General features: G+C 37.0%; 1 non-coding gene across 1 annotated transcript; it reads right to left on the bottom strand.

Moving 5' to 3' along the window:
- Positions 1-3,490: 3,490 nt before the first annotated feature.
- On the bottom strand, positions 3,491-3,563 carry TRNAR-UCU (transfer RNA arginine (anticodon UCU)). The gene has a single exon. It is a non-coding gene; the product is annotated as a tRNA-Arg (tRNA).
- Between the last annotated feature and the right edge of the window lie 21,163 nt (positions 3,564-24,726).

Below are 24,726 nucleotides of genomic sequence, written 5' to 3'. Positions count from 1 at the left end.
ACTTGAAGTCAAAACTGACTTTTGTCCAAAACTCCTAGAAGGACTGTTCCTGCGCAGAAGCTCCGAACTGCAAAAGTTGAAGTGATAAAGATTAATCATTTTACACCATTTCATTGTACTTCAAGGTTGAGCCGAGGGCTTGAGCCGCCGGTATTCTATTATTGAAAGTAAAAATGACAATAGCACTTGTTCTGTATAGACTGAACATCCTTGATACACAATTCCGTGAGGTTTTACGGTGGATTCCGTAAACTTTAATGATCGGGGCTCATACACAAAGTGGATTCTTTATGCGAGAAGTTGATGGGGATGCCTATCCTTTTCGGGCGTTTCATTAATTTAGTGTGTACATGGGTGATTCCATAGCGGGTGATTTCGCAAAATACATATTAAATTAATAAACGTTTATGAGTTTAGAGTGCGCACTCATAACAAATTAAAGTTAGGATTGATTTCTAACCGGTTGATTTATTTATGTAGCTGAAGACTACTAGGTATTCACTTTTGTCGGTTTAATTGTATTATTTTACTAACGATTGTGAATGCTTCAGTTGATGTGTAGAGATAGCAGCAGTGGCGGAAGAAAGCATTGGAGGATAGCGAGTATTCGAGTTATCACTTATATTTTGATGGGCGTATACCTTAGGCATGGCGCCTATATTTTGTTGTGCCTATTTATTGAGGCGTTGGATATTTATTTATTATTTTGTATGCACATGGGTGCACGATTATGTTATTTGTACTTGGACATTGTATTGGGTACGCCTGACTCTTTGGGCGCCGCCCATTAGCTTTATTTCTATTTTGTGCTAAAGCAAACTCAAAAGCCAAAAGCGTGCTATTTTGTAATTGGGGCTATTATTTGAGCTTGAAGATGATTAATACATAAAATACATGCTTTGTGGAGCGCTCACACAAGGCATGGGGGGAGATTGCACCCAATTGGTCTCTTGTTCATGTCGTACATGCTTTTTACTTTGAGTTTTGTGCAAAAAGTAGAGTTTTTTTGTTCTTGGGGACCTTCCGGCATTCACTACGCGAGCATACAGCATCCGATCTGTGCACCAGATGGGGCATGTTTTCCTCTCCTTTAAAAGTAAACTAGTAGTTCTAAAGTCAATACTCACCTCCACAACTACCTTTTCTAGGACCTTCCTCCATTTTAGTAAAGGGGATTGGGAGAGCATTGAGAAATCCTTTGAGGATTTTCAGTGGGAGCTCTATGGTACGCATTAGTGGCATTCCATCTCTAGGAGCTTGTGATTTATAACAAGGATGATAGAGGCTTACTAATAGAGATACTAGCAAACAAAGCAATAATTTGAGCTTTTTTCTCTACCGAAAGGCTAGAGGAGGATCTTCCACGGGCTGCCCTCCTCTAGCGTTGGATCTATTTGGCAACTATCATGGGAGGAATATGGGATCGATTATGGTGGGAGGATTTATCTACTAACATGCACCTACAAAATCAAAATTCAGTAATCAAAAGTGACCCAAGCTATTGTAAAATCCTTAAAACATTAGATTGTAATATGGAAATTGAGAAGGATCAAAGGAAGGCAACCCACCTTTGCTACACACTATTTGGTCTTACAATTTCCCTTTGAGGTGTCTTTTGTGCCTATCTTGCAACACTAAGCAATCCAAAACCATTCGCATTAAATCATGGATGGATATATGGGAACCAACCAAACACTTCCTTTAGAGAATGGACTAGATTGTGAAGCAATTCAAAGTCAAGGACAAGAAGCGAGACTAGATTATAAGTGCCTTTTAGAAAATGATGACTTTCTAGATGACTGCTACTATTGTTCATAAACATCGTGCCAAGTCTATGGCAATGACATTAAGCCTCTTTGGAAGAGTAGCAAGGACAATTATTGTTAGTAAATATCCTACAAAGTCTATGGCAACAACGTTAAGCTTCTTTGGAAGAGTAGCAAGTACAATTATTGCTAGAAAATATCCTACAAAGTCTATGGCAACAACATTAAGCCTCTTTGGAAGAGTAGCAGCAAGAGGGACTCCATAGGTCATTCCAAGCTTGATTTCATGGAGATGGTATTTTCCCTTATCTAGGATGAGGGCTTAAAAAGAGAGGCTTGAGAGGGTCTAAAAGTAAACCTTGCTAGTCAATATAACTTCTCATATGTGGACCATTAAGAGGGGCTTCTCACAAACCCTTTTCAAAAGAGGGATAACACAAAAGGATTCCAACCATAGCTTTTCCACATAAGCAACAAAAGGGATGTTAAATGTCATATCTATCTTTGATATGGAGCATGCTAATGTTTATATTTATGGGTATACTAATTGCAGGCAATAAAGTGTTAATAATTTAGTAAAAGTTTTGTACCTTTTGTAGGTAGTGAAAGACCTAAACAAATTGCAAAGTTATGAAATTCACGAAACAAGATTGGATGTTTTGGATCTTTGCTACTTTTGGTATCTAAGCATTTCAAAAAGGGTCTATGGAAAGCACCTCTAAGGTGATAATCTTAAGTGATCAACCTCATTAGGGATGATTATTTGAAGCATGTGTGAAAATACAAAAAAAAAACTTTTTAAAGAGGACTTTAGCTAAGAACCCCAATCAAATGGGTCCAAAATTTGAGGAAATACTCCTTTGTACTTTTAGTTTAAAGCAAAGGTGCCTTTTAAGAAGATGAAAAAATGCTACACTTGTGGCTACAAGTTTAAGCTAGGACACATATAACTAAATTTTACTTGCACAAGTCTATGTAGTCAAGGTCAAGAATGTGTGGATGGGTTATTAACCACGCTTAACCTATGTGTCAAAACTTTGGGAGTTCATGGAGTACCCTCCAAAAATGAGGGTTCTCCATGAACTCCTAGAGTTCAAATGATGTGGCAATCACCTATTGGTACCTATTGTATTCTCTCTCCTGAAGTCTCCCTCTATGGAGGTTTAGTGGCTCATTTGTGTGTGTGCGTGCGCGTGTGCGCGCAAATGGGTCCACTTGAATGAACTTGCATGTAGCCAATATATTAATATCGCCTGTTTTCACACATGCAAGTCAAGGGACTTGTGTGTGGTGCGACTCTAAGGCATGTTGCATCACCGATGTCCTTAATACTTTACCTTATAAAATGCAATTCGTATGCATTATTAAGAAAAATGCAAAACTTTGAAAGTTAAATATCAAATTTTGAAGATGCAAGAACAACTAAGTTAACAATCAAAGTTTTCAACCCATCAACAATATTTTATATTCCATAGATTTCGAGCATGCAACAAGTCTTGCATTGCATGCTTGAGCTCCAAAATCTCACAAATAAAATAAAGGCAAAATATTCCATACTAGAGGTGTAAAATCTAAAAATAAAACAACAAGATATCCATATTTGAAGTATGAAGTCTAGCGCAAGCCTAAGTTTCATGTTTGAGCTCCAAAAAAAATTTGATATCACATCCATAGTAAAGAAAAGGCACTCGATGCTACGATGATAAAAGCTCGCAACTACGACACACGCCCGGTGGGACTCGAACCCACAATCCCTTGATTAGAAGTCAAGTGCCTTATCCATTAGGCCACGGGCGCTGGTTGATGTAAGTTTTATAAAGCATTTTAACAAATAGAGTTTAAAATTGGTTCGTGACAATTGCGCGAAGGACATCCAGCAAGCGGAGCAGGGAGATTTGATTTTCAAAATCCAAGTGAGGTTTGGCGCAAGCTGTAGGCTAGGGAGGGGAGGCCTCATGGAGGTTTGCCGATCTCTCTTACCCACATCTAAAATAATATATAATAGAAGATAAGTAGATTATAAAACTTTAGCTTTCATTAGAAAAGCACATGTTTAACTTTGAAAATGTACTTAATTTAGTTATACCCACTTAAAATTTTATTTGTAATATATTATTTGTTACATAAAATATACACTATGCGTAAAATGGACCTAAGTATGCCCGTACTAGTGATAAATCCTAAGCAAGTCATGTCTCCCTTACCTTTTACAAGAAATTGAAAGAAGCTACCCTTAGCATGAAGAGGCAATGCATGTTAAAGATACAAAAGTCCAAGTGAAGGGGAAAAAGGACTTGAGGGGGGATTATTATGATAATAATAGGAGTTCTGAGTAGCTACAATCAACATCACCCAGTATCACAAGGCTACTAACTATACTTGCATCGATAAAAGAGAAGAATGTAAGAATCTTGTCTTCTAATACTTTTTGCAAATATTATCATTCCTAGCCACTTATCATTGATATCGACGATAACAAGTGGATATTAATCCCATCTAGCCCTAGATCCTATTAAATCAATAAAAGGAATAGTAGTCGCTTGAGTGTAATTAAATACATCAAAGATTGCTTTTGGCCTTCTTATGTAGATAGGGCATTTATCTATGAACATAATGAAGTCTATAAGATATGAGTTTCCCCCACATCTTATCTAATTTACTCTTATAAAAAATGACTCTTATTTAAGATTTGAAACTCATAATCAAAACTTCACTTGCATTCTACACATTAAAAAAGCCAAATTATAACTAGAAAAAAGTTATCAATTGTTACTATTACTATTAACCTTTCGAGTTAATATTTTATTATTGCAACATATGTATGCTTGTCCTAGAGCATCATAAGTCAATTAAATATTGAGTATTAATTATTTGTAGCATAGTAAGCTATTATAAGTAGTGTTTATTATACTAATATACCATAATAATGAATTATTTTCAATAGTTGAATGAAACATATGTTGGGTTAAAGGCCAATGGTCTATAGTTGAATGGGCAGACTTTGTATAAGTACACATTGTACATTCCTATATAAGTAAAGATAATAACATTAGGGCCAAAAAAGTTTCAAAAACAGCACTCGTAAGAAAATGATTAAGTTGTTAATTAGAAGAGGTTTTAGAATAATAAACCCTCCAAAGTTGGTTGTTCATATGCAATTAAAGAGGTGATTGAAGAAGTCACCATTAAAATGCCTCCATTCTTTAATCCATATCAGGGGTCATATTTTCAATCGTTTTTCTCTTGGAACTTGCGAAATTTTGCATAGCTAAGATTTTTGCACCAAAACACGTTCCTCCATTTGTCCAAGCTCAATCCTTGCACCATCCTCTATTCAGCACTTGCTTTTTTTTCTCTGTTATCGCTTGGTTGACTTTATTATGCTAAAATATCCAACAATACCTCTTCAAGTAACACAAGATCAAGTACACACAAATATAAACTTTCTATTTAAATATATCCAATAATACATTTTGGAGAAATATACATCATCTAGCATTGTTGAGCAAGGATAAAGCTAACAAGTTATGACTAGAAGGAAAGAAGCATATAGATTTGTGGGTGGATGAAAATATCTATCCCTAATACCCTTCAACATGTAAGCCTTCTCCTTTTCTCAATATTCACAACTTTGTAAGATATGTTGGAGATGGTTATGATGGAATGCTTGGGTATTGCATGCGATTTGTAGATTTAGTTGTTAGGACAACCATGAATAGTAAGATTTCAAAAGTATTTGGGGAATATATTCATATTGAAGGGTCTATGCCCTATGAAAAACAGAAAACAAAAGTTGTCTTTGGATACAACACATTTAATAATATTTGGATTGATCCTAAAATAGTGCAAATTTATTGTGTAAGAATGTAGTGGGATTTTAAAGTTTGTGCTAAAGTGTGACAAAGCACATATTCAAAAAGTAGAAAAGATCAAAAGAGTTAGCATTTGTATCATGAACATGGCACTAGAATACAGTAAGAGACACAAACAACAACTTAAAATTCAATCCGAGATGGACATTTGGTGGATTGGTGTAGCTGAATTACCAGTTGAAAGTCATTAAACCTTGAAGTGGTTGTTCTCTCATACATGTATTCTTGATAATCAAGTCTCAAGGTGAAAGGGAAACATTAATAGTTGTTGGGGTTGGTAGTTTCAACGTAAAATGGCATATCAGTGCTAACTTAAAGACTATCAAATATATGTTTGGGGTATGCAATGGAGCCAATGTAAACTACCCTTGCATTTATTGCATGGAACACATGGGGTTTAAAGATTGGAGTAATTTACTATCGGTAAGAAGAGTTGCAACTGGAGAATCCATAGATTTAAGAAAATTTAGAAATAAGGAGGGGATATGAGATCCTATTTTTTCAATCTCTCTTAAGAATGTTCATATTTGTACTTTGCATGTAGAGATTGGAATAATTGATAAGCTTCTCAAATTGCATCTTGATTATGCATATTCAATCAAGCCAACATCCTTATCGGATGAGTATATTGATAAATGTGAGGCATTACTCTCAAAAATAGGGTTTTCATATGGGGGACAAGTTCAGTTTTTGAGAAAGAACCCAATAGCTTCACAGAAACAAGAGATATCTCAGTAGATGTCTCTATGGGAGGTGCAAAGGTCTTTCTCGAAAATCACAATGGAAAACAAGTAAACACAGTATGGAGTGTTGGAGAGAGTTATGTGAAATTATGACAAATGTGACCAGGATGCTCTAAGTTGCATTTCTGAGAATAGAGGTTTGGAGACATCTTAACATCTTTCTGAAAGTGCTCATGTAACAACACATATCATTAATGTATCAAGAAGAGTATAGATATTTAGTTATAAACCTTATTTAAGTAATACAAGAAGCATGGGGGAACAAGGATATTAGCTTCTATTTGGTAAGATAGAGAGAGAGCTCAATCATGCATTTTTAAATATAAAAAAACAAATGATAGAAACTAACTTTTGCTTCTTATATGATGCGGCACATTCTTTTAATTCATGGACCTTATTTTGTGGAGGATCACAGACCATTAGCAACTTTTAGTAGCCAAGAAATGGAAAAATCCCACTATCAAGCTCGTACATGTTACTTTTGTAGCATAAGGCATGGTGGAGAAGTAATAAAAAGTAATGCTTTTGAAGAGTTATTCAACAAGTTTTTTCAAAGATAACTTCAAAGATTGAAGAATATAACAAATGTTTATGATATTTAAACATACAAATTCACAAAGAGCTACCTAGCTTGAAATAGCATTTTCATCCTCTTCATCCTTGGGCATATATTTTCTGCAGCATAAAATTTTTCTCCTCCTATATCCAATAATGGATTTAATATATGTTGTTGTTGACAAAGCACATAAGAGAATAATGCTAGAAAGTTCCAGCTCTAGAGGTTGAGTAACCATGTGTATAGCCAAAAATTCAAGTGGTTGTTGTCTTTTCAAGAAACATTATTGTGTGGGCATTACATTGTAATCCTAAGTAGCGAAGAACCCTTGTAAGAGCTTTTATACAAAGAATAGGCCATGAGGATTCCTTTAAGAAAGAGCTATATAGGTTCAAAAAAATATGAGGATCAATTCTAGCAAGGTAGTGTCTAAGTGTAACACCCTTGATGACAGAGCGACCATTGATTCTTGATCCTTTGCCTCTTCCTAAGAAATTATTCTCATCTACAATCCCCAAATGGAGAAAAACTAATAAGATGAAAAGGAGATGTGAGAAAAAGAAATGTAAAATATTCATGGAAGAGAAATAAAGCATTACCACTTGATTCTCATCATTCTCTAGTTCACTTGGGTTCCATAGGTTAATTGATTATGTTTCCTTAGCATCTTTGAGTTCCTTAACATACTTTGACTATTCTCTCTCAAACATGGAAATTTTGAGTCTTTCTTGAAGCTCGTGAAACTCCTCTTTAGTAATTTGTAATTCCTTCTTAACATATTTTTCTTTGGTCAAACACATAGAGAAGGCCTCAGTTGCATCGATGAACTTATCATCAGACATTTGTGTATCTTTGGACTCTTGTTCTGTAAAAATTACACGGCACAAGGAACAGAATTTGAGAAAGAGATAGAGAGTACACAATAGATAAGAGGAGAATATAAGCATTCTTTAGCTCCAAATAATTGATACAAAAATGTCTCTTTCCACCCATGCGCTTCCACTGTGAAGCTTAAATGGCAATCTAGACAGAAGATAGGTGAAGAGCTTAAGGCTAGTTGGAACAACTCTGACTGGGTGAAAGATAGATAATGAAAAATATGAAGGGATCTACCTTTTATAGCCTATGAAGGGGGTCATGATGGATGAGATTCCATATGCACCTGTGTTTGTTGACCTTCCATGTGCACATGTGTCTGTTGATCTTCCATATGCACATGTGTCTATTGATCGTCTGTTGACCTTCCATATGCACATGTGTCTATTGACCTTCCATGTGCACCTCCACTAATTGGCTAGGAAATATTCCAAGGAATATTCCCTTTACCGTTGGCTAGGGCCCCTGCTAACTTCCTTACCCCGCAACTCAATGCAATGTGCCTCCAATTGCTACCAGCCTAACTACTCCGTCTAACCCAAAGATTGGACCCACAACGGTCACCTTTTTGCCATCCGGTCACATAGACCTCATCTGACATACAAGTCAGGAAGACTCAACCAATATTCGGGCTTGCATATGGCTTCTCCTCATAATGGGGGCCTTACAACTTTGAGCACCATGGATCATTGGCGGCACCTTATGAGGGTGGGGCATTGAGCATATCTAACACCCCCCCCCCTCAATGTCCAACTATCTCCTCAGCCCAATGCCGCGAGTCTCTGTGAAGATGAACTTGAAGTGGATCCTTTGTAAGTTCTTTGGTGAAGATATCCGCTCCATTGTCCTCTGTTGAACAGTAGACCACTTTCACTATCCCATCCTTGATCAAATCACACATAGTGATAGTGGAACTCTACATGTTTGGTGTGCACATGAAACACTGGATTTTTGGAAATGGCGATGCAACTTTGACTATCACATCTCAGCACAGTTGGTTCTTCATCCTGCACTTCCATATGCTGTAGGATCCTTCTCAACCATACTGCTTTACATGTAGCAAAACAAGCCTACCTTGTATTCTGCTTCGGTAGAAGACAATGCCACTATTGGCTGCTTCTTACTAATCAAATAGAAAATTCCTGAACCCAAAGAGAAACAATAACCAAAAATTGAATTCCTAGAATCACTGTCTCCTGCCCAATCTGAGTCACAGTTCCCCACACAAGAGAAGTTTCGGAACTTTATGTGATACCATAGTCAAGAGTTTCCTTCAAGTATTTGAGCACCTGCATCCAATGACTCTCATGAGGTTTGTTTGAGAAGCTGCTCAAAACACCAATAGCAAAACTAATATCTAGTTTGGTGTTACACAAGTAGACCAACCCTCCTATACCTCCGAATGTCTGCTCTAGTGTTGATGTATCCTCAATGGATAGCTTTGCATTCACCTCCATAGGTGTACCTCCCAATGTCTGCTAGTGTTGATGTATCCTAATGGATAACTTTGCATTCACCTCCATAGGTGTAGCTATCTCCTCGCACTTGGTCATGCCAAATGCCTTTAGGATCTCCCATGCATACTTCTTTTGAGAGATGAACATCTTTCCTGCAGGACTTCAATACCCAACCAATAGTGCAGCAAGCCCAAGTCTGTCATTTCAAACTCAAAACTCAAAGCCTTTCAAGTTTGGTTGATCATATCTTCATAGTCACTTGTAATAAGAAGGTCATCCACATACATCCACATATAGGACAATCACTACAGACTTTTCACCATCCCTGTAAACATGCAATTTAGCATCTGAGGCAGTTCTTTTGAAGTTTAAGTTTAAAAAGAACTTATCTATCCGTTGGTACCATGCTCTAGGGCCTTGTTTCAGCCCATACAATGCCTTCTTTAGCTTACACACTTTGTTCTCAAAATGGGCGGCCTCAAACCCTGGTGACTGAGCCACATACACCTTCTCCTTGAGGTCATTATTTAAGAATGCTGACTTAACATCCATTTGGTAAACTGTCCACTGCTTGTGGGTGGCCATTGCACGGGGGATTCACTAGTAGCAATAAGGAGACGTCACTTGTGTGCACGAAATATATGAAAATACCCCTTATCTACCCCCTATTTATGGGACCTTACCTTATAAAATGTACATTCCTTCCCTTAAATAACCCCCCTCTCTTACACACGTGGTACCATATGATAAACCCTAGTGGACCCCTTGGGGTCCATTGCAAGTACTATGCGAATAGTTATCATTCTGGCAGTTGGGAAAAATGATTCTTGAAAATCAAACCCTTCAACTTGTGAAAATCCCTGTACAACTAGTTTGGCTTTGTACTTTTCTAAGGTACCATCAGCCTTGTACTTTACCTTCTAGTTCCACTTGGTGCCAATAACCTTCCGGTTTTTTGGCCGATCCACTAGCTCCCAAGTGTCATTCTTCATTATGTTGTCATACTCTGCTTGCATAGCAGCCTTCCATACTGGATCTGCAAGTGCTTCTTATAAGTTAGTTGGGTCCTTTACTTCTCTCATAATCTCAGCCATCAAGGCCATATTGACTATGTGAGTAGAAACCCTCCTTTGCTCCTCTATTCTTTGAGACCTCCTTGGTCCCACCGTCTGCCTTCTCCTCAACAGATGTAGGCATAGGATTATTGTGGTCATAGAGTTTTCTTCACTTGATGCGGCAATGGATTTTCTGGTGGGGTGATGTCAGGTTGGTGAACTTTTTCCTCATCATCTAAAGATGATGCTTCCTCCTCCTTAAGGATAGGGACAGCTCTCGGGACATGTTCATAGTGGACTACTTCTTCGCTTGATGATAAAGTGGAAGAACTTACCTTCTCCTCCTCCATTGTATGCGACTTCTCCTTGAACACCACATCACAACTCGCGATGATCTTCTTTGCCTCTTGGTCATATAATTTGTAAGCCTTCTGCTCATTACTATAATCCAAGAAGATACATTTTCCGCTTTTTGGTTTTAACTTATTTCTCTTCTCATCCGGAACATGTGTATAACATTCACATCCAAAAATTCTAAAATGTGAGACAGATGGTTTCTTACCAATAAGCCTCATGAGGTGTTTTTCCCTTGAGGGCCTTTGTGTAGCTCTGATTTAGAATGTAGATTGCAGTATTGATAGCTTCAGTCCCAAAATGGTTAGTAGGCAATCCCTTGCCCTTTAGCATGCATCTTGCCATCTCCATAATGGTGTGATTCCTGTGTTCCACAACACTGTTCTACTAAGGTGTGTGAGGTGTCATCAATTGATGCTTAATCCGTTTGCTCTTGCAAAAGTCTTCAAACTCCTTTGAGTTGAACTCATCACCACCATCTGTTCTAAATTTCTTCACACTTTTCCTTGTTTCATTCTCAATAAGTTTTAGCCATTCTTTAAACTTATCGAAAGCTTGAGCCTTATCACAAAGGAAGTACACCCACATCTTCCTACTGTAGTTTCATCGGCAATCAACATAAGATAATAAGATCCCCCCAAGGCATGTGTAGGCATCTTACTGCACAAGTTAGCACACACCAACTCTAGAGGAGCATGTACTTTATTCTTGCTTTCCTGTGGGAATGCCTTTCTCTATTTCTTGCCCATCATACAAGCTTCACATGGTTCCTTCAATTCAATCACTACAGGTAGGTGAGCAACCATACCTTGCTTGTGCATCTCATTCAACACTGCAAATCCGATGTGTCCAAACCTTTCATACCAAATCTTACTTGTGCCCACTCTAGCAGTGGCTGTAAGAGCACTTACCTCATACCTTTCTTGTTGGTCATGTGATGGGAGGCCCTACTATCCAACACCCATGAGTCAGTGGTAGATTCTACTTGTGCCAAGGAGCACACTTCCTCAATGGTCACCATGAATGACTCCAACTCTACTTTAGTCATATTGGATGTCCCTTTCCCTTTACTTTTAAGAGTACCATTCTTTTCATCTGCTTTCTTGACATGACAATCTACGATTGCATGTCCTTTCATCTTGTAGTAGAAGCACTCTTCTTGAAACTTCTTCTTACCGCCCTTCTTCTTTTTGTCATCATCATTTTTGGTGGAGAAACCACCTTTGCCTTTTGCATTGGTAGAGAATGTAGCATCTCCATTGTTGCTTCCTTCTCGGGCTTTCAGTCTTAACTCCTCCTCCATCAATAATGCACAAATCTCCTTAAAAGTCAAAGCTTGAGGTCTCATCTGAGTATTAAGGGCAGTTACTAGTCCATCAAAATTTTGTGGACAAATCTAAAGACATCTCCTCGCTAGCTCCTCGCTAGTCTTTTGTATCCCAGCGCTAGCCATCTGGTCGTGTAGATTCTTAATTCAAGTGATGAATGCTTTAGCTGTCTCTCCTTTAGCAAACTTCTCCGCCACTAGTTGATTCTCCAAGTTTTGAGTCCTTGTTTGGTTTCACATTTCATATTGACTCCTCAGTACATTCCAAGCTTATGATGCTTTGGTTGTATGCTGAATCAAAGTCAAAACACTGTCAAAATAGCTTGTAACTAAGGTGCACAATACATCTGCATTCCTTCATTTCCAAGCTCGTAGAAGACTTGCATTCGAAGGAATCATCACATTAGAATTTGGTGGATCGAGGATAGGCTATAGTTCTGCGTCAGTCCCCAGCACAGTCTCCAAAAGCTCAGAAGAATCAAGGACAATTGTAATTTTGAACTTTCACAAGGTGTAGTTTGTACCATCCAACTTGCATTCACTAAAGGTTGGTGGATGAATCCTTAGTGTTTGAATAGCCGATATAGTAGCATCACCTCCTGCACCGCTTCCTGATGCGCCAGAACCGCTTTCGAAAGACAACATCATTCCTATTTTCTGTTGAAGCCTTAGCCTCTTGCTCACTCTTCAATCGCTAGATCCCCCTGGGCTTTGATACCATGTAAAAATTACATGGCACAACAAATGAGAAAGAGATAGAGAGTACACAATAGATAAGAGGAGACAAAAGATAGGTGAATAGCTTAAGGCTAGTTGGAACAACTCTAACTGGGTGAAAGATAGATAATAAAAACTGTGAAGGGGTCTACCTTTTATAGCATGTGAAGGGGGTCATGATGGATGACCTTCCATATGCACCTATGTCTATTGACCTTCCATGTGCACATGTATCTGTTGACTTCCATATGCGCATGTGTTTATTGACCTTCCATATGCACATGTGTCTATTGACCTTCCATATGCACATGTGTCTGTTGACCTTCCATGTGCAGGGAATATTCCCTTTACCGTTGGCTAGGACCCCTGATAATTCCCTTACCTTGCAATTCGATGCAATGTGCCTCGAGTTGCTACCAGCTTAACTACTCCATCCAACCCAAAGATTAGACCCACAACGGTCATCTTTTTGCCATCCGATCACATAGAACTCATCTGACATACAAGTCAGGACTCAATCAATATCTCGGCTCACATATGGCTTCTCCTCATAATGGGGGCCTTACAACTTTGAGCACCATGTATCATTGGTGGCACCTTATGAGGGTGGGGCATTGAGCATATCTAACATGTTCAACATTAATAATACCATTAGTATTTGCACAAGCTTCTGCGATAACTGCCAAGAGTCCCCTCTCCAATTAAAGAGTCTTTGGATGTTAGATAATAGTAAATACTCCTTGTCTTTTATTGGAAAGGTCGGTAGAGAGGGTGTAATAAGGCTCGAGGATGACTTAGATATTTTAGAAAGCTTAGCACTATTTTCTTTAATAATAGTTTATGCTTTGAAATGAACAACATCTAGGTTCTTTGCAATAGATGTCTCCATTTGAGGATCAACCAGCTCCTCCACATCCTTGTCAACCTCCATATCCTTGAGTAGGCAATAGCTAGAGGATCTCATTGTCTCCATCTTTTCCTCATCATAACTCACTAGATACTTCACAAGGGAATACACAATGAATGCAGTAGACTGAAACATAAGCTTAAATTTTCTTGGGTGCCGAGAGCACACAATATTTGAACCACAAAACTTCTCCAAAGAATACATTGTACACTTTTTTGTGAATGATGTCTTCTCCATGGGTGACTTGCTAATACATATGTGAATAAAAACCTTTGAGTCCACTTTCACAATTGGGCCTTCTAAATCTGTGAACTCTACATAGTCCTCCATGCAAAAGTCTTTACAATAATTAACTACATGATCAAGATCCCATTCAGGATTAACATGTCCTTGGCAAATGGAAAAAATATAAGTTGAATGTTACTCTGAATAAGGATATCCAAAAGCCTCTTAGAGGGGGTTATTTCTATGATTTGAGTGAGGCTTGGGGTCCTCAATGGTGATTTTCCTTTGCTTGGTGGATTCCTCCTTGAAATTTCTACACTTCTTATGGACCTTGGAGAGTTGGCAAAAAGAACATCTGGGATAGTGCTTGCCTTTCTCTTTACTGACTCCTTGGATGTTGTGGAGGAGACACCCTTTTTACTTTTCAGACTCATAGCCATTGTAGATGAAATAGGGAGGGAACTTGACTCTTTAGACATGCTTGAAGGTTGCTAAAATGGAAATTCCAAAGAGGAGTGAAATATGACGTAATGATACAAGGAGTGGTAGTGCGACATCTAGTCAATGCACTAGTCTTGTAATGAAAAGGGGAGGATTACTAAGTTTTGAAAAATGGCAGAGCCAAATATGCTACAATGGCACGAGGAGAAGCAATCCAAGATTTATTCCTTAACTAGTTGCACTGTGATGAACAAGCTAAAATGCAGTGATAGTAGAAACTAAATGAAGGTATATGCAATCCACACACAAATGCTAAATCAAAACTACCCATAGGTAGAGAAAAAAAGCTAGCTTTACTAGACACATTTATAGTTTGTCATATTCATTAGCAAAAATGTAGCCATTGGATGAGACCGTTGGATGTGTGGCAAAAATCTAGCCGTGTTGGACTCTTCTATTGGAACTAGCCATTTGAAACCCTAGCTCATCCCATGAATAGAATCTTGACACATGGCATGCTAGTTAGAAAAGTATATAAGGTGGATTTTTTTTGCATTGTATCATTCATAGTCCTTTCCTAAAGTTATTAACTTCTACCTTGGAAGCCTGAGATATCAAACATTGCCCCACGTGGTGGTTATTTCTTGAAACATGCATGCAATGATGCGATCTTGCTCATCCATAGTCTAGTAGCATGTATTCTCGCACCATGACAGCTTCCCTTGCACTTGCTATTCATATTTGCAATAGCATGAATATAACATCCTAGCTAGCAAGAAAATGTTCTCTTGTGCTATAATGGTCTTGGTTTGCAATGGTGCGATTATCTCTTTTGGTTCTACTCAAAGCCTTCTTCTCGTGCTGTGATGACTTCTTTCCTTGTACTCACTAACAGATTTTGCAAGGATGCGAATATAATGTATTGGCTAATAGGATGAGCTCCCCTCATGCTATAACAGTTTTGGTTTGTAACGGTGTGATTTTCCCTTTTCATTCTGCTTGCAGCCTTCTTCTTGCACAGTGATGGCTTCTTCCCGTGTACTCATTAACCAATTCCGCAACAACGCAAATGTAACATCTTGGCCAATTGGAAAAGCTCCCCTCATGTTGTAACAATATTGATCACAATAGTGCGATTGTCTCTTTTCATTCTGCTCTAAGCCTTCTTCTCATGCCGTGACAGCCATTGCCCCTTGCATATTTCACTTTCCAACTTCTCAAGTTTTTTATCCTTCTCTTAGCAATTTTCAATGGCTACGACCAAAGAAATTGCAAGGAAGATGTATATCTAGCATCCACAACCATAAGCCTATGATGTTTCTTTAGAGCATCTTGGCCAGTCTGTCCCAAAACTTCCCACATTACCTGAAGAGGTTCCCATTGAGATTCTAGATAAAGAATCATCTTCAAATGTAAGTCAAAAACCAACTTCTCCTAGTCCTCAGGATTCAACCCCTCCTGTTGTGCTAGGCTAAGGAGAGCATCCACCTCCCCTTCATGCTTCTGAGTCTGGTCTTCAGTTGTGCCAGTTGAGGAAACTTTCAAACCAAAACCCTAGCCAATAGGAAAAGGAAATCAAGGTGGTTTACATGCACAGATGCTTCAGAGGAATAAGGAAAGCCAAAAAAGCAACTAACCATCCTATCCCAAAGGCCACATTTATCAGAGTGATCAAGGATTTCTCAAATAGATTGTCCAAGGTTGCCACAATTGATGAACTCCAAAGGAATTGGCAACTTTTAGTTATTTTGTGTTTAAAAGAGGTTGGACATGACTTCATCATAGATTTTATAAATGATGCTTACATTGCTGCTACTCATGCACACATGGTCACATTTATGAATAAGGATTTCAATATGGTGAGTAGGCTTAGGTATAGGTTTGACAAAGTGTTGAAGCCAATGCCACCCAACACTGATTATAAAGCTTTTTAGATCCTCAATGTTCCCCCAAATTTGAGAAAGGTCACATAGCCTATAATTGAAGACGTTACTCACTTATATTCAACTGGAACTGTAGCTCAAAGAGAGACTACCATGGAGGAGAAAATCAAAGAGGAGGTTGAAGGTGAGGATATTATCTGCAAGAGGACGTTTGATTCGGTTGGCCTAGCTAACTATGAGAGGATGGGCAAGGTATTTGGCCAAATGGTTGTGAATTCTCTCAAGATGTAGATAATGAGGATTACCTTAGCATATCTCTAGAAGCAAGGACTGTGCTAGAGAAAAAATATATATCGTTATTAGATTCTATTGTTTATTATTATCTAAGGTGAGGTTTATTGTTGGTTTTATGAACTTTTTCAAAGTACATTGCACTTCTATTCCCCTATTTTGGTCTTTTTCCCCTATACATGACATACATTGCTTCTGTTAGTATTGAAATTGCTAACAACATGTTCATTATTGATTCACTTTTCTTTGTGGATCTTTTTTCAAAATCTAATTCAAATATTTCAAATTTCCTTAGGTTTTTTGAATGTGCCATACACATATTTTTTAAAAATGTTGAAAGGTAAATAAGTCCCTTATATAGTTACTTTTAGTGATTTTTTTCATATTTGTTGTTGACTTATTTTTCCTTCATATTGGACATTGGAATCTGATCTACTTCGACTTTGTTGCTTGGGAGGTCATCTATATAAATTCTGTTTCAAGAATTCATAGCATAGCAAAAATGTATTATAAATATACTTCCCTTGTTTTCTAGAATTCTTGCATATAGTCTTTACTGTTTCCTAACAAGTCTTTACTTCTAGTGTTGCTAGACTTGTTACCACTTACTTGGATGCCATTTTCAAAGAAATTGCTAACCTTGAGAGACCTTTCAAGTTTCTCCTTCAAGAGATGCCACTATAGAATGATACACACAATTGTGGATAGAGAGTTATCTCAAATGTTTGTGGGAATATACATTTAAAGTTATTGAACATGACATGATGAATGTAAGTCTTTTTATTTTTTGCTTAAAAATAAAATTCTCATGTTTTCTCAACTAAGTTGTTATGTGCATTGTTTTAGTGCAAAGATTACCCTAATTCATATGTGTGGTGGATAAAGGAGATGTGTATTGAGGTAATTTTGGATAGGGCAGTCACACCAATGGACCGTAATTCCCCTCTTCCTCTTAAATATTCCAAGGTCAAAGCCAAGAGCTAGGTGAAAGCCATAATCGGTAAGGATGCTGCTAAGGGAACTACTAGAAAGCCTTTTTCTACCTTTATAAAGAAAGGTAAGGGAACAACCAAGTCAACCATAAAAAAGACTTCTATTGCCTCCATAGAGAAGGGTATGTTGAAGCTTTCTCCTTTGAAGTTTGATCCATCTCCTCTGCAATTCAAATTTTTTTAGCAACAAAGAAAAAAGCCTCCAGTTAGGAGACTAGTGATGATGAATAAAAGTAATGAAGTTGAACCTATTCCAAATAAGGAGGAAAGTTCAAAGGAAGGAGAAATTAAATATAAAAAAGCTAACTAGCCTTGTAAATTTTTCTCTGTACAATCCAATTACTCGCTCCTCCTTTTAAGTTTGATCCATCTCCTTTGAAGCCCAAGAGAAGAGGGTGCCCATGAAATTCAAAATTTTCTAGCAACAAAGAAAAAATCCTCCAGTGAGGAGACTAGTGATAAAGAATAAAAGTAATGAAGTTGAACCTGTTTCAAACAAGGTGGAAAGTTCAAAGGAAGGAGAAATTAAAGATAAAAAAGCTAACTAGCCTTGTAATGTTTTCTTTGTACAATCCAAATACTCGCTCCTCCAATTTTATTGGAATACAATCAACATAAGAATCTAAGGGAACCCAAGTACCATACCTAAGTTTGTACCTCCTATAATCAAAACCTATGATAAGAGATTATCGAGTGATATTGTAAAATATAGCCAAAGTCTCAGGACATGCATTGCATAATATAAAATCACCCTTGTGGTCACATTCCCTAAGTTTTTAGGATAGTCCTAAAACATTGTCCTCATTCTCCTTTGAAATCTTTCTACTTAGTCATGAAACCTTCATCCTTTATAAATTCATTGGTGTTTAAAACGAGCTATAAAGATGTGCAAGGGATAAGCATATCCTTCTAGATATCCTTCTAGGAGTCATGGCCTTTTGAATGTCTTCGGCTATCCTAAGTTTGAAGCTCTTTATTGTTACTTCATCAAGATTCTATCAATGTAAGGATGTAAGGCTTGGCAATGGTAAATCCTTTATGTGTCCATATACACATTCTCTTGACAAAACCACATATTGTGCATAATGTAGAAAAATCATACCTTCACTAAAAAAACTCGTGGTTTGATCAACAAAGATAATGCCTGCAAAATCTTTACGAATAATTGTATAGAATGTGCTGTTAAGAATTTCCATGGGGTTCCATTCAAAACTTGTCAATAGAAAGCTATCGAATACCAATAATCCATTGTTTGCTTATTGTGTTGATGGAAAAATATATTTGCATAAAAGATTCAACTTGAAATTAAATTTACAATAACTTTGTTGAGAAAAATGTTCATTTGGAGGCAAGTACATTTCCTTTACCATGTAAACATGTTGCATCCTAACAGACCACCCCTTCCAATGATACTTGATATCTTCTCATTTCATTTTCCTTACCTTGTGAGAGCCCCTGCAAGATGGCAACATGGTAACCTAATCATTTATACTAAACATTTTGGCCTCTCATTTTTCACTACTCTTTTGCTTATAGAATGAGAATGATGCCTTGTGGAAGCCATTAAAAAAGGGGAGCGTAGCCAATGTGTAAAGAAAGAACTCGGAGATAAAAGGTCAATGAACCCAAAACGAATATCAATAAGGCTAATGAAAATACACTCGACACCAAGAAGAATATTCAAATGCATCTTGAAAGTTACAAAATTGATAGTATTAATTGCATCTCATTTTCATCTCATCTTTTACTAACTTTAATTAGCTTTATGAGCTTTAGAGCTACCAAAAGATGTCAGATATCAGAGATTTCGACCAAAAAAGAGGAGAAATCCACGAAATGGTCTCTACTATCTCGGCAAAGGAGACAAGAATGCCATATTTTTGTACACACGACAAACTCTCCTTGACTCTTTCCTTAATCCAGTGAGATTAATAAAAGAGCAATTTTTGACACGTTTCAATCCTAATGAAGAATAAGGGTACCATTCATTTTGGAGCTACATAACTCTCTTATGTGTTCTCTCTCAATCCTCTTGTACTCCACAACTTCTACCTCCCATCCCACCATTGCTCCCCTCTCAACTAGTACCAAAGTACCTTCGTGGAAGCTTGTGCTTGGAGTGACAAGTGTAAAGAGTGAAGCTTTATTGTGAAGATCGAGGATTTGAGCTTCTTCTTTAGCATTGATGCTTACTATTTGCACATTGATAGAGGTACTATTCTCATTGTCTGGATCTAGATCTGAGTCAAGCATATGCTTAAGCCATTGATGCTTGATATTGGATTGAAATAATCCATTTTTTCATTGATTTGAGTGGTCATTAGTGGTTGATTGAAGCAAAACAACTTGTCTTTGAATACTCGAGAAAATATCTTGGCTTTGAATGCTCAGGACATGACTTCCTACTTGGTTTTGATGTATGCAAACAAAAGGGCTTGCTTAAGCAAGGGATCAACTTGTTTCTTGGAAGCAAGGGACCTACTTGTTCCATGCAAAGGGTTTAAGGAGAGGATTCAGGCTTGGGCCTTAAGTAAAGGCTCTACATTTGTCTATATAGAGAAAATGAAAGAGAAAGGGACTTGATGATTTACAAAGACCGCAATGTCTATGGAGTATGCTATTGTTCTGAACGCACGAAGAGATTGTTTATGCTAAAAATGATATGTATTGATACATTTTTCCAATGGGGTTGCTCAGATACTTTTCCTATGTTTTTAAATGTTTTGTAAGCTATATGGCATTTGTTTTATCACAAAGACAATCCTGTAAACATTAGTTTGTTAGTGACTAGTTTGCACTCTAAGGCTTCTAGATTACTCTCAATTTCCACACAAATTTTGATGGAATTTTAATCTTAAAGGATTTTCCATATTTGTTTATGCTTATTTCATAGAGATGATATAGGTTGAAATTGATTTGTAAAGGTAGTTTATATGCACTTGCTCTTCAGTGATTGTTTATGCTCATAAGATAGCTAGAATACTTGGGACAACTTACATAACATTCATATAACTTTGGGAGTGCTAAAATATCATTTTTACATAAGCTTTATATTGGTTTGATATTTGCATAGCTATTGTTTTGGTTTGTAAGGCATTTTGCTTATACTCTATTGGTCTATTTTGAGCTTACAATTGGATATATCTTGTTGTTTCTAGTGTGTATAAAAAATACTTTTGTCATGATATATGCTTCATGGAGTTTAGAAAATACATTGTTTACTATCAAAAATCTTGATAAAACGAATTTTTTATATTTAAAAGAGTAAATTTTATTATTGTAGAAGAAGCAAGTGAAGTCGATTAAATGTATTTGGGCTAAGTCTAAGGATATAGATGGAAAATTTATGGGAGAAATTGGATGAGCTGGCATTCTCTACTATTATATTGATGATCTTGAAGTCCATTTTTAATGTGAAAGGTATAGAAGGTACATATGGTCTCCATATGTTACATAAAAAAAGCTTGGTAAACTAAATGAGAAAGAAAGTACATGTTTGCATGTATTTGGATGAAGAAACTCTTCCATGTCTAACCATCTAAATGAGTTCAATACTATTCTTAGCTAGTTGATATATCAGAAGATTAGATTCCATGACTTAGTTAATGCTATGTTTTTGTTAATCACCTTGCATGAGAGTTGGGACAATTTTAAGACTGCCATTAGTAACTGTGTACTTGTAGGTGGTCATATGAATGCTAGTGTGGAGAGAATTTACTTATTGAGGAGATAAACATAAAGAATAATGCATTGTCAAAGAGCTCCAATGCACTTATAGTGAGAGGAAGGTCAAATTCCAAGGAAAACTCTTGTGAGAGATGCAAGTAAATGAGCAAGTCCCATAGCGAAAATGATGTAGAATGCTACTTCTATAATAAGAAGAGACACATAAAAATTGACTACTTCAAGTGAAGAAAGAGCAAGAAAAAGGAAAATAAGGATGATGGAAAAAAGGGAGAGAAATGTAAGGTAATGATAGGGGGTATAAATATGTGCAACAATGATGACGATGATGCTTTATATGTATCCTCTTTGGGTGATGCATTCTTGATTACCATGGATAATGGCATGTCTCAAAACTAGCTTCTAGATTCTATAGTAGTGTTTTATGCTACTTCATATAGGGAGTGATTCTCTATCTATGATGCTGGAAAGAGAGGACGTGTTTGTCTTGGAAACAACTATTACTAAATGTTTATTCTTTTATCTTATAGAATGTATGGTATGTTCTAGACTTGATAAAAATTTTGATCGTTACTAGGCAGCTTGATGATTGTAGTTACAGAGTGATATTTAGTGATCATGTGTGAAATATTTGCAAAGGATATATTGTTGTGGACAAAGGACCAAAATTTGGTACTTTATATCTTTTGCATATTCTAGAATTAAAGATCATATTATAGATATCACTAAATAACCATCTATTTCTTTATGGCATCACTATTTGGGATATATGTAAATCATTCGAATAAAATATTTGTGCCACGTGCATTATCTTCCATGTCTAATTTTTCAAAATCTTGGTTTTTGTGAGCATTGTCTCTTTGGAAAGAAAACTAAGATGTTGTATAAGAGAGATAGTATGAAGAGAATATTAGAATGTCTTGATTTGGCTTCTAATGATTTGTCTAGGCCAATACCTATAGTTCCATTGGGATGAGCATCATACTTTGTTACTTTTAAAGATGATGCCATAAGGAAGGTTTGGGTTTATTCTCTTCATAAGAAGAGTGATGTATTGGATACATTTCAAAGCTCTTTCCATTTGTAGAGAATCAATCAAGCAAATATTTTAAATGCTTCAAGATTGATAATGGTGGAGAGTACATCTCACATACCTTTATGAACTTTTATGCAAGTGGTGTATCAAGAGAGAGTTAATAACTCCTTAGAATCCTACTCAAAATGGTACATCTGAGAAGATGAATATGACTAGTAAAAAAAGGATGCATAGTATGCTCTCTATTTCTAGTCTTATTAATGGATTTTGGGATGAGGCTATAAAGAAATTAGTGCATTTTATCAACAAGTCTCCTAGAATTCCATTGGATGGCAAGGTATTAGAGGAAGTATTCCCTAGCAAGAGACCTAGTTATGATCTTGCATTTTTTTATTGTGAGATAGGGAGGACAAGCAATGTAAGCTTGATTCTAAGCCCAATAAATGAATCTTTCTTAGCTATGGAGAGTCAAGGGAAATGGACTATCACTTGTGGGATCTTGAATCAAAGATGATAATATGCAATTATGACATCATTTTCAAGGAGCATAAAATGCATGAGTAGTCTATCAAAACAATTGAGATCCATAGAGTGGTATTTTAGGAGGATGGACATCCAACACATGAGTAGATTGTGCAACCTTTTCCACATGGTACAAAGCTTGGATAGCCTACCAATACTGAGGTGGGAGTGCCAAGGGATGATGAATAGCCTCGCATCTTACAAGATAAATAGGTGGACAACTAAAGTCTCCTATTGAGCTAGTTTTATGTAGATATACATGGGTCTCTAAACAACCAAATAGATATACTCCATCTCTGCTATGTCATGGTCATGAATAGCCTCGCATCTTACAAGATAAATAGGTGGAAAAATAAAGTCTCCTATTGAGCTAGTTTATGTAGATATACACGGGTCTCTAGACAACCAAATAGATATACTCCATCTTTAGACTATGTCATGGCCATGGATTGTGGCGAGGCTTCTTGTTATGTTGATGTTATGACTAGGGATAATAGTCATAAGTGAAAAAGAGCGATGCAGTCAAATATGGATTTTTTGGAAAAGAATGCTACATGAGAGTTAGTCTCTTTGCCTAAGGTCAAACATGCATTGCCATGAATATGAGTGGGTCTACAAGCTGAAAGTATCTCCATCTAATGCATTACCTAAATACAAACAAGATTAGTGGCCAAAGGATTTAAGCTAGAGAAGGGGATTGACTTTGATGAGATCTTCTCACTAGTCCATCAAGGTGACCATCCCTTGTACAATCCTTCCTTTGGTTGCTAGAGAGGATATGGAGCTAACTCATATGGATGTTACAACTGCTTTCTTGCACGGGGAATTGCATGACAATATTTACATGCAATAACCTGAGTGATTTGTCATGGAAGGCAAGGAGTATTTGGTGTGTAAGCTATATAAGAGGTTATATGGTTCAAAACACGGGTCCTAGGGAATGGTATTATAAGTTCAATGTCTTTATGTCATCTCAAGGGTACACTAGGAGTGAGAGCGATCACCACTTATGCACTAGGAAGGCTAAGGATAGTGGACTTATGATCTTGATTCTTTATGTAGATGACATGTTGATTGTGGGAAGTTAGTAGTCATGATGTGGATGCTTTAAAGAAAAGGTTGCATCAAACCTTTGATATGAAGAACTTGGAGAATTTTGGTGACATTATTTGTATGCACATTATGCGAGATTGAGACAAAAGATAGCCTATTTGTCTTAGAAGGAATACATTGGAAGATATTGGAGCATTTCAATATGGAGAGGTGGAAGATTGTAATGTTCCATTGCCTCTATATTTGAAACTTAGCTAGAAGGATAGCCCCAAGATGAGAAGAAGGCTAAAATGGCCAAGGTTTCTTATGCATCTATAGTTGGTAGCTTGACATATGCCATGGTTGCTATACATCATGACATTTCTATGCAATAGGAGTTGTTAGCAAATATATGGCAAACCTTGGAGGGAAGTATTGGGAGGTTACAAAGAGATCATGAGATACTTGACTAGTACTAGATCTATATGGATACACTTTGGAAGGAAGGATACATCTATTCTTGGATATATAGATGATGATTTTGTAGGAAGTGTAGACTTTGGGAGGTCTACTACAGGTTTTTTCTTTGCTTTCATAGAAGGTATAGTCTCTTAAGTCTCTCAATTGCAACCATGTATGGCTTTATCTATTAGTAAACCAAAGTATGGCCTACAAGGAATCTATATGGCTTATTCGTTGAGTGGGAAACTTAGGCATTGTAGGAGAGGTGTCTACATTGCACTATGATAGTCAAAGTGCCATTCGATTGGCATGAAACCCTATCTTTTATACAAAGATAAAGCACATTGAGGTGGAGTATCACTTCATTAGGTATGTTCTTAAGGATAAGCACATTGAGCTTGTCAAGATCCATATTGATGATAAATCTATGGATATTATCATAAAGCTTTTACCTTATGAGAACTTTACATATTAGAGAGTGTTGATGGGCATTGGATCACATCTTTAATTTTCTCTTATACTTCCATC

The sequence above is a fragment of the Lygodium microphyllum genome, chromosome 22 (genome assembly GCF_053477565.2).
Source record: "Lygodium microphyllum isolate KBCC chromosome 22, Lygodium_microphyllum_v1.1.10, whole genome shotgun sequence".
In the NCBI taxonomy this organism is placed as follows: domain Eukaryota; kingdom Viridiplantae; phylum Streptophyta; class Polypodiopsida; order Schizaeales; family Lygodiaceae; genus Lygodium; species Lygodium microphyllum.
Note: the sequence above shows the minus strand (reverse complement) of the source record. Positions and strands in the feature narration are given on the sequence as shown.